The sequence below is a fragment of the Sarcophilus harrisii genome, chromosome 1 (genome assembly GCF_902635505.1).
Source record: "Sarcophilus harrisii chromosome 1, mSarHar1.11, whole genome shotgun sequence".
Lineage (NCBI taxonomy): Eukaryota > Metazoa > Chordata > Mammalia > Dasyuromorphia > Dasyuridae > Sarcophilus > Sarcophilus harrisii.
This window is the reverse complement of record NC_045426.1, coordinates 350,767,127-350,784,384: the sequence shown is the minus strand read 5'-3', so window position 1 is coordinate 350,784,384 and position 17,258 is coordinate 350,767,127. Positions and strand designations below refer to the sequence as shown.

At 35.7% G+C, this 17,258-nt stretch overlaps 1 pseudogene; it reads left to right on the top strand.

Annotated features, from left to right (window-relative positions):
• Nucleotides 1-15,409, top strand: part of LOC111719067 — a 75,581-nt pseudogene extending 60,172 nt beyond the window's left edge.
• The last annotated feature ends 1,849 nt before the right edge of the window (nucleotides 15,410-17,258 follow it).

The following is a 17,258-nucleotide window of genomic DNA, read 5'->3' as shown; positions in this document are numbered from 1 at the left end:
AAATAAAAATTTTTTAAAAGGTGTGAGAAAAGACAATTTCAGGGAAACTTGGGAAAACTTGAGCTAGTGTAGAAAAGTAAACACAACCTAGAAAGCAGTACAAGAAAAATAATACTATAAAGAAAAATAAAGACTTTAAAACTTTGGATCAATACAATGACTATAGTCATTGTCATTGTCATTATACCATGATTATCATTTTTGCTAATCTGAGGGACTTGAGGCTGATTCTAAGTGTTGTTTCAATTTCTATCTCTAATTATTGTTAATTCGAAATATTTTTTCATATGTTTGTTGATAGGTTGGGTTTATTCCTCTGAAAATTACTTTGTGCATATTATTTGTCTATTTGTTAGGGAATAGCTCTTGCTATATAATTGAATCAGATTTTACACATAAGACTATCAGAAAAACTTGCTGCAAAATTATTTTCCTAGCCGTTTCCTTTCTTATTTTAACTACATTGATTTTGTTTCTACAAAACTTTTAATTTTATGCAATAAAAATTGTCTATTTATTTTCTGATGTGATTTTTCTCTGTTCTTCCTGTTAGGCACTCTTTCCTTGTCCATAGATATGACAGATAATTTTTCTTTGCTTCTTATTTGTTCATAGTGTGATTTTCTATATCTAAGTTTTGCGTCCATTTTGCACTTATCTTGACATATGGTATAAAAAAGTTGGTTTAAATTTCTACCAGAATTCTTTCCTATTTTCTCAGCAGTTTTTGTTGAAGAGTGAGACATTGTTTAAGGAGTTGTGGTTTGTGGTTTTATCAAACTCTATGCCACTGTTTTTGTTGGTTTTTGTATACTGTGTTCCTGATCTGTTCCATTGATCAACTTTTCTATTTTTTGGCCATTACTTAATAGTTTTAATGATTGTTGCCTTATATAGTTTGAGACTGATATTATTAGACTCCTGTTCTTACTATGTTTTTCTTTCTTTTATTTGTTTTAATGTATTTATTTATTTTCATAATAACTTTTTTATTTTTCAAAATACATTCAAAGATAGTTTTTAGCATTCACCCATGCAAAGCTTTGTGTTCCAAATTTTTCTCCCTCCCTTCCCACTTTCCTTCTCCCTTAGACAGCAAGTAATCCAATATAGATAGATTTAAACATGTGTTTCTGCTAAATATATTTCCATATAAATATATGTTTATCATGCTGCACAAGAAAAATCAAATAAAAAGTGAAAAAATGAAAAAAAAACAAGCAACAATAACAACCTCAAAAAAGGTGAAAATACTATGTTGTGATCCACATTCAGTAACCAAACTCCTCTCTCGGGATGCAGATGACTCTCTCCATCAGAGTGTATTAGAATTGGTCTGAATCTCCTCATTGTTGAAAAGAACCAAGTCCATCACCTTACTATGTTTTTTCATCATTTCCCTTTAAGAGTCTTGAGCTTTGCTCCTCCAGATGAATTTTATTATTTTAGCTCTATCTTATGATTATTGGGTAGTTTATATGCACTAAAATATAAATTAACCTAGGAAGTTTTTATATTTTCATGTAAAAATTACATTGGTGGTCAGGAATAAGTTCATTTTATATATGGGAGATAGCTAGACTACCTGTGCAAAGACCTGCAAATGAAAGATGGAGTATCATGCATCAGTAACAGGGTGTTAGGATGGTTTGTAGGGTAAGGGGGAAAGGAATTTATATGTAATCAGTCTGGAAAGACAGATTGAGGTCAAATTGAGAAAGGATTTAAAATCCAAACATCTTATCCTACAGGCTAAAGGTGACCACTGGCATATTTTGAGTAGCAGTATGAAATGCTCAGATCTGTACTTAAGAAAAAATCACTTTTGCAATAGTGTGAAAGATGGATTGCAGCAAAAAGAATAATGAAAGGCTTGAGATAGAGAGACCAATTAAGAAAACATTGCATTACTTAGTTTAGATGAAACATGAAGAGGGCCCAAAACAGCATGGTGTTGTAAGTAGAGAAAAGCCATCAGATATAAAGGATATTGTGTGGGCAGAAATGGCAAAATTTGCCAACCAATTGGATATGGGATGTAACTTTGTGAGGAGTCAAGCTTACAATCTTAGGAGACTAGAAAAATGGAGGCTCCTTAACAGAAATAGAGATTGTTGGAAGATAGATAGGCTGTAGGGGAAAGGTAATAAATTCTACTTATACACATTGAGTATGAGGTTTCTCTGGGGCATCTACTTTGAAATGTCATTCAAAACTGAAAATCAGTAAAGAGTTTGGGATTGGTTATAGAAATCTGTGAATTTTTGCTTATAGATAACAAATTAAACACACAGGAGCTGATAAGGTTACCAAAAGAGAAAGTATGTAAAGGGAAGGAAGGGTCAAGGCTAGAGCACTGGAAGAACACCCACATTTAGGGAATTTGATATAGATGCTGGTCCCCCAAAAGAAACTGAGAAGAAATAGTTCTTTATTGCAGTTAGAATAGGAACCAGGAAAGAGTAATGTGTCATTAAACACTAGAGAGGAGAGAGGGAGGAGAAGAGTCATCAATATTGTAATATGCAACAGAAGTCAAGAAGGATAGAAATGAGAAGAGACCATCTGGTTTCACAATTAAGCGATTGTTGGAAACTTTGGAGAAATAGTTTCAGTTGAATGATGTGTTTGAAAGCCAGATTGCAAGAGGCTGAAGAACGACTGGGAAAGAAGAGGAAGTGGAAATGGTGGCTGCAGTTTATTTTTTCTAGAAATTTGTCTAAGAAGAGGAGAAAAAAATGTAGGATTAAAAACTCAAGAGGGTGATAGGGCTTAGAGATTTTTTTATAGAGACCACAGTTGGCTATGCTTGAAAGTGCAAAAGAAGGAAGAGGAACAAAGACAGAGAAAGTGAAGATTAGAGAAAGGAAGGGAATGGTTGAAGGGAGGAGTTTGATGACAAGGATTGAAGAGAATGGTATCAAGAACACATAGAGGATAACTGAGGAGGCGGTGTCATCCAGAGGGACTTAGATCTTTATGAGTTCCAGAATGAAGAAGGAGCAGGAAAGGAAGAGATGCACGATGAAGACAAGTTTGTTCAATATGGCGTTGGAATTTCAGAGGGCACAGTGGAAGAGGTAGACAAAGTCGGTGTGGAACTTGCGGGTAAAATTGTAATTGTAATAAACTGGCACTTGGTTTACTCCTATACAAGGAGATGATTAAGTAATAAAAGAATAAAGAGAGTAACAGATGGTGGGAATTTGCTAACTATAAGGGAACTAGGAGGTAACAAATGAATTGTAATGATCACAATCTCCAAATATTCCTCTGTTCAGTGACCTCCTTATTGCCAAGTGAGGCACAAAAAAATGAATATTCAACAAAGGTGTTTGCCTATTCATGAAAAATGTGCAATCTCCAAATGGAAGAGGAAATCCCTATAAATGGAGAGGTTCTCTGGATGCTCCTATGAGTAGGTGATACTGTGATGATTGTACCACATCTAGGACATTAAAGGATCACCTCAATGATATCCCATGCTTGCAGTTAGTGTTTATTACAATTTTTTGAGTGAATAATGAACGAATGTCTTATCTGCTCGCTTTCTTAAGGCTCATTTTTCCTGTGCATTTTAGGCTGAATATGAGTTTCTGCTCATCTTCTGATAACAAATAGTTGCTGAATAGCCAGAACAATGTTTAGAAATACTTATATCTGGAGCAAATTTAGTTGGGAGTAATGGTGGCGTTGGTGGTGGTGATGGTGGGGGTAGTGATGGAGATTGTGGTGATGGTGTCAGGCTACCCAAATGCTATCCACATCTACTCTGTTGCAGAAGATGGCATAATATGAATCCAGAGAGCATTTTTTTTTCATTCTCTAATCAAACACTAGATTATAAGTACCATCAGGGCTACATATACATTTTTCAAGTATTAGGAATGTGTATACTTATTTTCCAAACAGTTAAGATATGTAAATCGATCCTACCAGAATTGTTTTTTCCCCCTGCAACTGAACTTGTCCCTACTTGAGATAATGGAGGACCCCATTGGTATCGAAAGTTTAAAAGTGGGAGGATGTCTGCCTCGGATTTATTAAGCAAGGAACAGGAATTATTATACTATGTGAGTTGAGCTGGGGAAAACCGCAAGGTACATGGAGAGTGGGCTAAAGGACTGTTTTGAGGGAAAAGTTGCTTATTGTCCCTCCTCTGATAATGCTGTCTCTTTAGCAGAATCCCAGTCATATTTAGCTCTGAACATGGTTACACATATTCCCCCTACTCTCTCAAAGGGAAAAAATTGCCCACAGAATGACCCACCAGCTGCCCAAACATCCTTTCAGCCCCACTGGAGACAACTTGCCCACAGAAGTGTTCAGCAGCTGTCCAAACATTCCCCATTAGCACCTCCTTCTCTTGGCCAGAGCGGTCCAGAAAAGCTGCAATTTTAGGAAGTTTATTTTTGCTGAAAAGTGTGAGAAAAGTGACTTTTTCTTTCTCTCTGTTTTCAATGCAATAGCTGGACATGGTATCTCGCTGATGACGTTCAGTTCCATCTTACGGCACCTCTAGCCATAGAAAGTAAGTTTCAGTCTGGGGATGCTGCTAAGGTAGTTCCTCTCCACAGGGCCTAAGTAAAGGGAAGTAAAAGTTTTTTTTAGATACTTAAGCAATGATCAGCTAAGTGTCACAGTGGATAGAGTGCCTGCCCTGGAATCATGAAGGCTCATTTTCCTGAGTTCAAATCTGATCTCAGACACTTACAAATTGTGTGGCCCTGGACAAGTAACCTCACCCAATTTGCCTTAATTTCCTCATCCATAAGATGAGCTAGAAAAGGAAATGACAAAACACTCCTGTATCTTTAGCAGGAAAATCTCAAATTGGGTCATGAAGAGTTAGACACAACTGAGCAGCAACAACTTAAACAACTTTCTATGAAAAACAAACACAAATGAATATCAAATGCTAACCTACTGACATTCCTCAAAAGTTTTCCTCTCATTTCTATCCAGTTGAATCAGAGATTCAATTGGAATTAGTCCAATGGGATAAGAAATCCAATCCCTTTATTTTAAAGATGAGAAAATTGGGGCCCAGAGTATCTGAGAACACATTTGACCTCAGGTTTTCCTAATTCAGGCTAAATGCTCTGTACACTGTCACTTAACTGTCTATAAAAAACATTTTACTGTGTACAAGGCATGGTACAAATGCTGGCAATTAAAAAAAAGTTGTTTACTTCAAGGACCTTACATTCTACTAGATTTGTCTATAGTTGCTACCATTGTATATATGTTAGTTTGTACTATCCATGGCTTTTATTAAGTATTATCTCATAAGTACATTTTTATATAATGATAGTCTTTTAAAATTCCTATATATTTTCATCATATTAATAACTCATAGTTTATTAGCTATTTCCCTTACTATAGTGCATTCAGGATGTTTCTAGGTTGCGTTTTTTTTTTTTAACCATCATGCACTGGTCTGCTAGGAATAACTTTGCACAAATTATTTTCCCACCCTTTGAGATATACTGAAGCATATTCCCAGAAATGGGATTACCAGGTCAAAGGAAATGTACAGCTTTGTAATTCTTGCTACTTACATAGCACCCAAGACTATTCACCAGCAAGACTGGACCGATTTAAAATGCCAACCAGCAATGTATGTGTTGTTTTTCCCTGGAATCCTGCCAACATTCATTTTTAACCATTTCTATTCATTTTGTTTCAGCAAAGTTTTAAAGGCTTAGTTATTTAGGGTGGTTTTACAATTTGTGGATTATCTGTGTTAGTTTTCACCTGTTTGATCTCCCCTATCCTGCTTTGCCACATTTTCCAGTCACCCAGCAAATGCAGAGAGAATATACTCTCTTTTCAATATGAAATTTCTAACAAAATAGTAATTAAAAAATAAATCTGTAATTTACCCATATTGCAAATAATATATTCCTGAATCAGATGTGTAATACACCCATACACAATACACATATACATACATATCTGCACACATATAAATAAGCACAACACATACACCTACATATCCATATATGTATGCACCCATAGGTACAACACCCACATATCTGCACATGTATACACATGCATGTACATATCTACCATACATACGTTCATGCAACTTTTGGAGGCTCGGTGCTTTGCATTTGTGTGGATGAGGAACAGCTTGTCTATCATTAAGAACAGGCTCCAGGAACTTGGTCTGGCACAGCAGGGGAGTGCCATGATGTTCAACTGCAATCATTTGTATTACCCCAGTTTTGACCTCCTGGACTTCTTGCATGCAGTCTCACTCTTCTCAAAGCTGCTCTCTACAGAACTGCCTAATGAATGGTTTCAAAGAACAGACCTAACTATGGAAATTTTCTTTCCTTAAGAAGCTGTGGTGGATTCCTATTGCCTGTAGAATGAAATACAAAGTCCCTGCTTGACATTTAAGTCTTTCACAATCTGACTCCTGACTGCTTTGTGGGTTGATTGTCTTTGAGTCTTCTACATTACAGCCAAATCATGTAATTTGCTATTTTCTATATGAGACTTTGCGGCTCCCACTTCTGGCCTTTGCACTTTTTATTTCCTTCCTCAAAGTCTCAACTTAAGTGTCACTTCTACCAAAGTCTAATTCCCTCAACTGTCAGTGATCCTCAGTCCTCAATTCCTTCACATTTCTTTTCTACATGTTTTTATTATACATGTTCCCCTTTCTCCTTCCTCAGTATTCTTTGCTCATTAAAGACATTTTTATCTTTGTATCCCTGGTGCTAGCTTCATCAAGTCATTTCATTTGTGTACAATTCTCCATGATCCCTTTTTGAGGTTTTCTTGGCAAAGATGCTGGAATACTTTGGCATTTCCCTCTCCATGATGAAGATGAAGATGAAGAACTAAGACAAAAAGTGTTGCTCGGACTGAAGAGCTGTGGCAACTGTGAGTCCTCCAATAGGATCTTGGGGGCTGGAGTAGATAATCTCCAGAAAGGGCTCTGCTCAGAAATGTCTGTTCTTATGATATCTTCTGATTGACTACTTAGATTACTCCTCCTCCAGCCTTTCATGTTTAAGCTTTGAGCTGAAGGAAACGAAAGAGCTCTCCCTTTAGAGTTGTCCTTTTTTTCCTCCCCAAAGATAAATATGCTCTGCTATTTCTGGCAGCTATATATATATATTTGACATTCTTCACCATCAAGCTCAGCTTCCACTGGCTTTGAAACTTCCTGTTGCATGCCCATCAGAAGCAAGGTAAGTGATTATATATCCCTTTTTTTGGATTCCATGATGCAGTCAAATAACCTTCTTCTTGTTCCTTATACGTGACTCTTGGTCTCCCTCTGTGCATTTATTTAGGCTCTTCCTTATATCTGGAATATCATTCATTCCCTCTTTGCCTCTCATCTTTTAGCTTCTCTAGTTTCCTTCAAGACTCAGCACAAATGCACTTTTATAATGTTTTTCCTCATGTTCCTCTGCTTCAGCTCCTAATGCCTCTCTTCTACCCCAATTACCCTGTATTTATATGTATAGTTTTTATTTCTTTACATATGTAACTCTTGATTCCCCTAATAGAATGTAAGCTCACTGAGGGCAGGGACGGCTTCATTTTTGTCTCATTGTCCCCAACATCTAGCACAATGTCTGGCATAAAGTAGGTATTAAATAAATGCTTGATAACTGATTGACTAATCCTGCTCCTGGCTGCCTGTTAGGGCACTAGAAAGAGATAATAACAGGACTTGGTTATGTTCACCCTACCTACAGTGACAGCTAGATAAGCCTAAAATTAGGAAAACCTGAGTCCAAACTTGGCTTCAGACACTTATGAGCTTTATGATCCTGGACAAATCATTTAATCTCTGTTTGTCTTAATCCACTGGAAAGGGAAATGGCAAATCTTTCCAGTCTCTTTTCCAAGAAAACTCTATGGATAATATAATCCATAGGATTAAGAAGAGTCAGAGGAATTAAGAACATATAATCCTACTTCTACTGCACATTTACAAAAGGATCTAAAGGTTTTTTAAATATATTATTTCATTTGATCTAATGTGATAGTTAAAAGTATCACCAAATTATTATCTATCACTACCACTACTAATGTCACATTTTAGTATTCTCACACTACTTCATAAGTGTATCCTGAGGAAAGCACTTTGCAAACCTCAAAGTAGCATATGTGTGTATGATCCCATATATGTATTTATATGCACATACATACACATAAACAAATATGGAGATAAACATGTGAACACAAGCACAATACAGTATAATGCACACATATGTGTGTATAGGATATTAGCAACCGCATGGTATAATTCAGGGTAGGAGCTGGCTTTGAAGCCAGGAAGATGTGGATTGAAGTCCTGTCTCTGAAATCTATCATCTATGTCACCCTGGGTAAGTTACTTGGGTTAATCTGGGTTAAGTCTCAACCTCTAAAGCACTCTAGGTCAGAAAGTCCAACGGGACCAACAGGCCAAATGAATACCACCTGAACCAGATTTAAATGTAATTGGGAAATGATTTTAAAAATAAGTAATACACATAAATAATGTATATTAAAAATAAATTTACTAGAAAGAAATTAAAATAAATAATAGAATAGAATATAGATAATGTAACTATGTCGTTTTCTAAGTCAATATGCAGTCTTTAGGCATCCCTATGTAGGGTTTAATGATCCTTTTTCTGTTGGAGTTTGACATCACTGATCTAGGCAACTCTAAAAATTTTACTTTCTGAGAAAGTGCTAAGATTTATTGGTAGGGGGAATTTCTTCACCAGCTAGTTCTTTCTACCAATAAAATCATAATCAATTCCCTATTCTTATTAGTACATTTGAGGTAAAGGTTCACCCCAGTTGGAATTTTTAATATATATTTTCCCTTTAAACTACTAAGCCTTAATATTAAGACTGCATCTGGAATTCTACATTTTATGGATTGTACTCACTTTAAAAATTCCTTTTATAAAAAGTGATAGTATAAAACAAGAATAAAATTCCCAGTTATCCCTTGAAGCCAGTAAAATTCTTTTTCTGAATTTCCAGACCCTGTACTAGCTAATCCCTCCTACCTAGCCATCATTTCCTAAATCTATGCAGACACACATACCTTAGAGATATTGCAGGTTTAGTTTTAGGCCATTGCAATAAAGCAAATAGTGCAATAAAATAAATCACAGGGTTTTTTTGTTTTCCTTGTGCTTGTAAAAATTATGTTTATACTATACTGTAGGCTATCAAGTGTGCAGTAGTATCATATATAAAAAATGCATATACCTTAATTAAAAATACTTTATTGCTGAAAAAAAAATGCAAACCATCACCTCAGCCTTCAGAGAATTGTAATATTTTTGTTAGCAAAAAGTCTTGCCTCAATGTTGATGGCTACTGATCAGAGTGATGGTTACTGAAGATCAAAGTAACTGTGGCAATTTCTTTAAGCCAACAACAAAGTTTGACATATTGATCGAATTTTCTTTTTACTTGAACACTTAGGGACCATTGTAGGGTTATTAAATAGCCTAATTTCAATGTTACTGTGTCTCAGGGAATATAGGAAGACTTTAGGAAAGGGAGAGAGATAGGGGAATAGCTGATTGTGGAGCAACCAGAACACACACATTTATCGATAAAGTTCACTGTCTTATATGGGTATAAACAATCATAATAGTAACATCAAAGATAATTGATATCCATACGATTTTTTTAAATGGAAATTTATTGTTATGTATTTTGAATCCTTCCTTAGGCTCAGCTGGGTACATGACAATGTTATTTTTTTCTTTTTCTATTCTGGTTTTTCTTTTAAGTTGTTAAAAAAAAAAGAACCAAATAAAAAACTCTGATCATAGATCATCATAACAGATATAATAATTATTTAAAACTTTGAAATATTGAAAGAATTTTCAAAATGGGACACAGAGATATGATGTGAGCACGTGCTATTGGAAAGATGGAACCAATAGACTTGCTCAATAGAAGATTGCCACAAACCTTTGATTTGTCAAACATGCAATAATTCTGAAGCACAATAAAGCAAAGTACAATAAAATGAGATAGGCTCGTATTTATTTCCCACCTTTGTTTTTCATGTTCCAGACAATCAAGCCTTTTACTGTTTCTCTGCTCATGACCAATTGATTAACTCTTTTAAACATTCTCATCCATTTCTTGGTTCACTCAGTTTTCATCTATACCATTTCAAAGTGCTTGCCCTTTCTTCCTTCAAAACCATTAAACACTCAACTTTCTACAGAGCCTTTCCAAAATGTGTGGGAACTCAGCAATAGTCACTGAATTGGTTTTAGCTGTTTCCTTGGCCATCTCCACATTTGCCAAGAATTCAAATATGAAATATGTGTGTCTCTTACTTAAAGAAATCAGAGGGATGGCATAGGATGATGGCTGCTGATGTGTGGTTCATACAAATAAGAACAAAAGAATAAATCTTGGTAGTTTTCTTAATGGATCCAATAGCTCTAAAATAAGAGCTAAAAGCAGTTACAGAGCATAAACACAATTATGACATCTTGTGACTCCAGACAGTGACTTTGCTTTTTTAAATATATATATACATATATATTTAAATATTTTAAATTGCTTATATACAAACTCACTTTCTCTATTAGGTGATCTCACCTCAAAGCTATTTGACTCAAATTCCTTCAGCCCTCTTTCACACCTTGATACTTTCCTGTGTTCCTTTTCTCTCTAATTTCTGAAGATATCTGTGCTTCTTTCTAAGGCTCACAGGTGTTAGAGCTAAGAAAGGGAAAAGGAAGAAAATAAGCATAATGCCTACTGTGCACCAGGCACTGGGACAAGTGCTTTACAAATATTATCTCATTGATCCTCACAATGACTCTGGGAGGTAAGTATAATTATTATCTCCATTTACAGTTATGGAACCAGAAGGATCAAGAGTCTTAACTCTAGATCTAATAATCTAATCACCATGCAACCTACAGGCAGTTAGAAGGAAACTCTAAAATCATTTAGTCCAACTTTCTCATTTTGTACTTGGGAAAAATGAGGTCACAGAGATAAAGTCACTTGCCTAGAGTCACTCATGTAGCACTAATATCCAACCCATTCCTATCCTTTGATTTTGGAATTAATTATTTTCCCACTTTATCAAATTGCTTCTCCAACTTGCCTTGCCCCCTGTGCTCATGGATCGTTTTTTTTGCTTTTGCTTCCTTCCAAACCTTTTGCCAAGTCTTTTCATCTTAATTTCATCTTTTTTTTTTCTTTCTTTTTTTGGCCGTTAGGAATGGGAGGGAGTCAATCAGGATTCAGTGACTTAGCTATCTGGTTAGTATCTGAGGCTGGATTTGAATTCAGGTTCTCCTCTCTCCAGGAGCAGTGCTCTAGCCAATGTACCACTAGCTGCCCCAATTTTCTCAATTTTTTCCCCCAGAGAATATGGATATGAACCTTTTCTTGAGGGTTTGTTGCTCAGTATTTTCATGCACCACAATGACCAGGCTAATATTCTCAAAAGCCAGGTATGTCCTTCCTTAAGAGACTGTGTAGGGGGACTGCAAATGAATGCAAAGACTGAGATCAGAAGGTCAAAAATTTAACTTTAATTTAACTAGTTGTATGATTTTAGCCAAACCATTTTGCTTTTCTGAGATTCAGTTTCTTCATTTATAAAATAGGAGGGGAATTATAAAAATAATTCCTAAATTTGAGTTCTAAAATTTGTTGACTCTCTTCTTCCTCTTTGTCCCATCATCTGGAATAAATAATCAAGTTAAGGAAGGCAGCAGACAACTTCCCTGTCTGTTTTTAGGGTCTGAGACTTTGGGGTTTGAGAAGTGAAAGCAAGTTCTTGGGAGTTCCCTGAAGCTGGTGACATAGACATTGGGTTGGAACAATACAAAATCCATATTTCTATCCCAACCCACACATACATCCAAGATATTTCTTTGCCATACTTTGCCCTTGAGTCAGGGTTTGCAAAAGTATAGCACAGAGAAAAAGATTTCGGTATTGCAATGAATAAAGATATATGTTGAAAAATGACAGTACAAAATAACCTATAAATAATCTTTTTCCTCCCCCAGGCACAGGCTTTTGCTGCTTGGATTTCACTCTCTTATTCACCCTCTGAGCAGTAGTCTCTCTGACATATATGGTGGATGACTCCTTTGACACATACTCAGTGGCAGCCACCATCTATCAGGCACTTCGTTGAACACTGTGGGCTGTTGCTGTGGGTTGGATCATTTTTGCATGTCAAGAAGGTATTGTATAGCATAGAACATGTATTATTGAGTCATTCATCTTGTTTCTACGAAGGTGACTAATGTAAAAAATGAGAAAAAGGAAAAACACAAGATGACCATAAAGGACTTTTTATTGGTAAAGTGATGTTGGATCAATGATGATAAATTGTAAAATATAACTAAAGCTAAGCCATTGTGTGGCTCTGGGTTTTGGATGGGGTTTTTTGGCGTTATTTTTTTCTGATTGCATGTACAATTTTAACAGTTTTTTAAAATTTTGAGTTTTAAATTTTTTCCCTCCTTCCCTCTTCCTTGAAGAACCAAGCAATTTGTTTGTTGAGGAAGCAAGCAATCTATAGATTATATACATGCAGTCATGTAAAGCATATTTCCATATTTATGACTTTATTTTTAAAACTGTATAATGTTTTGTTTAAATCCCTCTCCCCCTCCCAAAATGTGAAAAAGATAGTCTGTTTAAGAAGCATGTTCAGGGATATTCTAGTAACCATAATGGTTAATGATAAATCCATGTCATGATCTAGTTTCAAAGACTGAGAAGATTGGTAAAAGGAAGCAGCATGGTGGAGTTCAGTAGTTCTCAAAGTGTGGTCCAGAGAATCCTGGGGAAACCCTTTCAGAGAGTCTACATATTCAAATTTAGTTTTTATTTCTAATATGGTAAATATCTATAAAATATAACCCACATTAGCAAAACCTTTTTGGCAGATCCTCACTAATTTTTCATAACATAAAGATAATGAGAATAAAAATTTGAGAACCACTGATGTAGTGGGAAATGTTCATTTAGAGTCAGGAGATAATGGGTAAATTATTTAGCTTCTCTAGGCCCATTAGAAGAGAAAAGAAGCTGTTTCTTCATGTTTGGATAATAGTGTTAAACCCTTTTAAATCCAAATAAGTAGATGCTTCCTAAGAAGAATTTCCTTAGATTTTGACTTCTAAGCCAAAGGAAGCAAAAAATGAGTATCTAACATGAGCCGAAAGGAAATGTTTCCTACCACAGTGAGTCAAAGACTATTTCTTCCCAGGTCTGGTGAATCAAATGCTTTCTTGTGACATTTGGAATTTACTTGCCAACATTAGTTACGCCTGCTACTTGGTACATCCGATGCTGATCATACTCTACAATGGCCTTCAGGAAACTCTTATTCACTACACTGACATCAACATGATGAGTTCTCTTGTTGGCTCTTTGTGACACTTACAATCTGCTCTTTCATTAGGAAATGAAGGCGATAAAAAGCCATTTTCTTTGAGCCTAATTGTTCTTGGTTTTCTTTGAAAGAGGGAAGAAGAAGTATTTTAGCATAATACAACATCCTTATAATTTTTCTTAGGGTTAGTGAGTCAACTGGTCAGCAGAGTTATTTAATTTAGTAATAATGGCAAATCCCAGAATTATGGAATTTAGAAAGGGAAAGAAAGGGAAATATAAATAAATAATACTCCCTACTATTTGTTTTTCAGTTATTTTAGTTGTATCCAATTTTTCATGATTTTATTTTGGATTTCCTTGGCAAAGATATTAGAATTCTTTGTCATTTCTTTTTCCAACTCATTTTACACATAGGAAACTGAGGCAAACAGGGGTAAGTGATTTACTCAAGGTCACACAGTTAATAAATGTCTGAGGCTGGATTTGAACTCAAGTCTTCCTCACTCAAGGCCTATTTATTTACTTAGATTTGGGAGGGAGGGATGGAGGATTAGGTGAAAGAGAAGATTTTTTTTTTTTTTTTGCCTCCATTGCTACCTAGCCTTTATCACTGAATGAGTGTGGGTCAATCAAACTGAGACCTGTTGAAGACCTTAGCTTTAAAAAGCCACGGTCTCCCATTGCATCCAGAGCCATCTCCAATTATTCTGATAGATATCTGACCACTGGACCCTGGTGGCTCTGGAGGGGAAAATGAGGCAGGTGACCTTGCACAGCCTCCCTCCCTTAAATACAATTCACTTGCATGTCATGGTATCACATCCCTGAGTTCATGGTCCTCTTCGAGAAGAAAGGACAAATAACAATAACAATCTAATTCAAGTGCTACTTACTGTCCCACTTTTTACTATTACTACAAAGCATTTTCTTTGTCATTGTCCTCTAGATTTTAAAAAAGGTGACATTAAATTTTAAATAGACATAGCTAACTGTGGCTAAATATTATATATATCCCAGTGTATCATAAGTAATCCCATCTTCATTATTTTGCTTAGACTTTTGATTTCAGTGTGGGATGGAATCTCACTCAAATCAGCAATATGTCTTAGAGAAAGCTTAGATCTCTGGGGGATGAAGGATGGGTGTGGGAGATACAGCTTCCATGGGGGAGAAGTATGTTATGATATAAGAGAGCAGGAGAGAAAATCCTAGGCAAGGGTGTGAATGGCTCTCCTCCAATGCATATGTTTATATGCATATATGTTTATATGCATACATATAAGCATGTGTTTATATTGAAGTTTTGCTTGTAATTGCATGTTTACTGAGTAAAAGGAAAGATGTGAGTTAATTATTTTTTTCCAGAGAACAATCATACCTACTTTGCTCTCTTTTCTTTCCTCAGTTCTACCTTTTTTTCTGGACACTGATTATTGACATTTACGATTGGACTGGTCCTGATTATGTTCATTAAAAAGCCCTTTCAAGAACTGAAGCACCATCTCCTTGGGGTAGTGTCACTGGCCATCAGAATGAATAATCTTCTCACTGGGAGGATGGAATTGACCAAAACATGTATAGTTTGTGTTGTGTAATAGTTGTGTTCCTAAAAAATTGTTTGTGAATTAGTTATTGTAAAAATGAGAATTAATTATTTAAAACAGAGATTCTTAATCTGAAGTCCATGAATTTTTAAGAAAATATATTTTAATAACCTATTTCAATAGAATAAATTTTCTTTGTAATCCTATATATTTTGTTTTATGAAAATATAGTAAAGATCATCTGAAACTGTCAAAATAGGGTGAATTTAATGTTTTGCATAATGAAATAATATTATCTATTATTTCATCTTTTACTATTAAAAGCATGACATAATTTTGTATGTTATATTTTCTTATGCATATTACTCCAAGACCCAGAATAGCCCCACAGGTGTACATGATTCAATCCTATTTAATCTGACTTCACAGTAGTCATGTTTCTCTCTATAGCACTGCCCCAAGCTTAGATTAGAACTCCAGGGAAGTCTCTAAAATAAAGTTTAGGTATAGTTCATGTATAAGGTTTTTCCAGATGTGGATAACAAGATGCCATCCCAATGTATAATATGGATATCAAAGATAGAATAGATGTTTATTTCTTTAACCTCAAAATTTAAGTAGGACACAATAGAGACAAACACATGAACAAATATAGAAAATATAAAATATTCAAATGGCTAATTTCACTCAGTATAATCCTTTGAAAGGTAAATTCCCTTTGTGGTACTGCATTCATCTCAGAAACATACTCCCCAAGGAATTCAAATAAATTATCATGGAGGGTTGGCAAAGTTCAAATCCCTTATTCAGCCAGGATTTTTGTTCTTCAGATATAATACAGTCCTAGCAGAGATATTCTTCTCTTCTTTGTTGGGGGGGAAGTTTCTTTCTTGGGTGACAGTCTCTAGATTCAGGAACTCTCAGACTCGGAATAGTCACTAAGGCTATAAATATCCATTTCTTTGAATGTCTAGCCACCTTCCCTATGCTCAGAAAAAGAAAGGAAGAAAAATATAATCAGGGACTTAAAGACCAATTTCACACTCACCTAGATAAGAACATATTTCCAGCTGCCATGCACTTCTTTTTTAAGCTAGTATTGCTGCTAGAGGGAGAAGGATGAGAAATCTCCACCCCTTTTCCAAGAAAAACAAGAGAAAACTGAAGAAAAGAATACTGGCTTTGTAACCCAAAGAGATCATAAAGGAGGAAAAGAGACCCACATGTGCAGAAATGTTTGTGGCAGCCCTTTTTGTAGTGTCAAGAAACTGGAAACTGAGTGGATGCCCATCAGTCAAAGAATGGCTATATATATTATGGTATATGAATGTTATGGAATATTATTGTTCTGTAAGAAATGACCAGCAGGATGATTTCAGAGAGGCTTGGAGAGACTTACATGAACTGATGCTAAGTGAAATGAGAAGAATCACTGTACATAGTAACAGGAAGATTATGTGCTCAATTCTGATAGACATGGTTCTTTTCAACAAAGAGATGATTCAGACCAGTTCCAATGATCTTGCGATGGAGAGAGAGCCATCAGCACCCTGAGAGAGGACTGTGGGAACTGAGAGTGAACCACAATATAGTATTTTCACTTTTCTATTGTTATTTGCTTGCATTTTATTTTCTTTCTCATTTTTTCCCTTTTTGATTTGAATACTTGCTGTTTAGGAGAAGGAATGAGGGGAAGGGAAAGAAAAAATTTTGGAACACAAGGTTTTGCAAGACTGAATATTGAAAATGCATGTGTTTTGAAAAAAAAAAAAGCTTTAATAGAAAAAAAGAGCAGTTTGAAGGATCCAAAAATTCAAAGGGCAGGGCTATTTCTACAATCCTTTTAGATCTAGGGGAGAGAAGGAAGGGGAGGGAAGGGGAAACCTGGAAATGTAGGAGAGGACTAGGTTATGAATGGGGCTTTGAATGCCAAACAGAGGGTTTTTTATTTGATCCTGTAAGTAATAGGGAGTCAGTGAGTTTTATTGAGTAGGGGAGTGACATGATTAGCCCTGCCCTTTAGAAAGATCACTTATCCACTGAAGGACTGAATCTGCAATGAAGAGACATTGGAGGCAGGCAGATCCCCCAACAAGCTATTGCAGTAGTCCAGGTATAAGGTGACCAGACAAATGGTATTGTCAGAGGAGAGAAAGGCCACGTGGGAGAAATATTAAGAAAGTAAAGTTGATGTGCTTTGGGAACAGGTAGGAGATGGGGGGAGGAGCAGAAAAAGTCCTCCTTTTGCTCATCTGTAGAATGAAGAGGTTGGGCTAGATGATCATTAGAGCGTCTTTCGACCACGATTTTAAAAAGCCAAATGAAAACAAGATA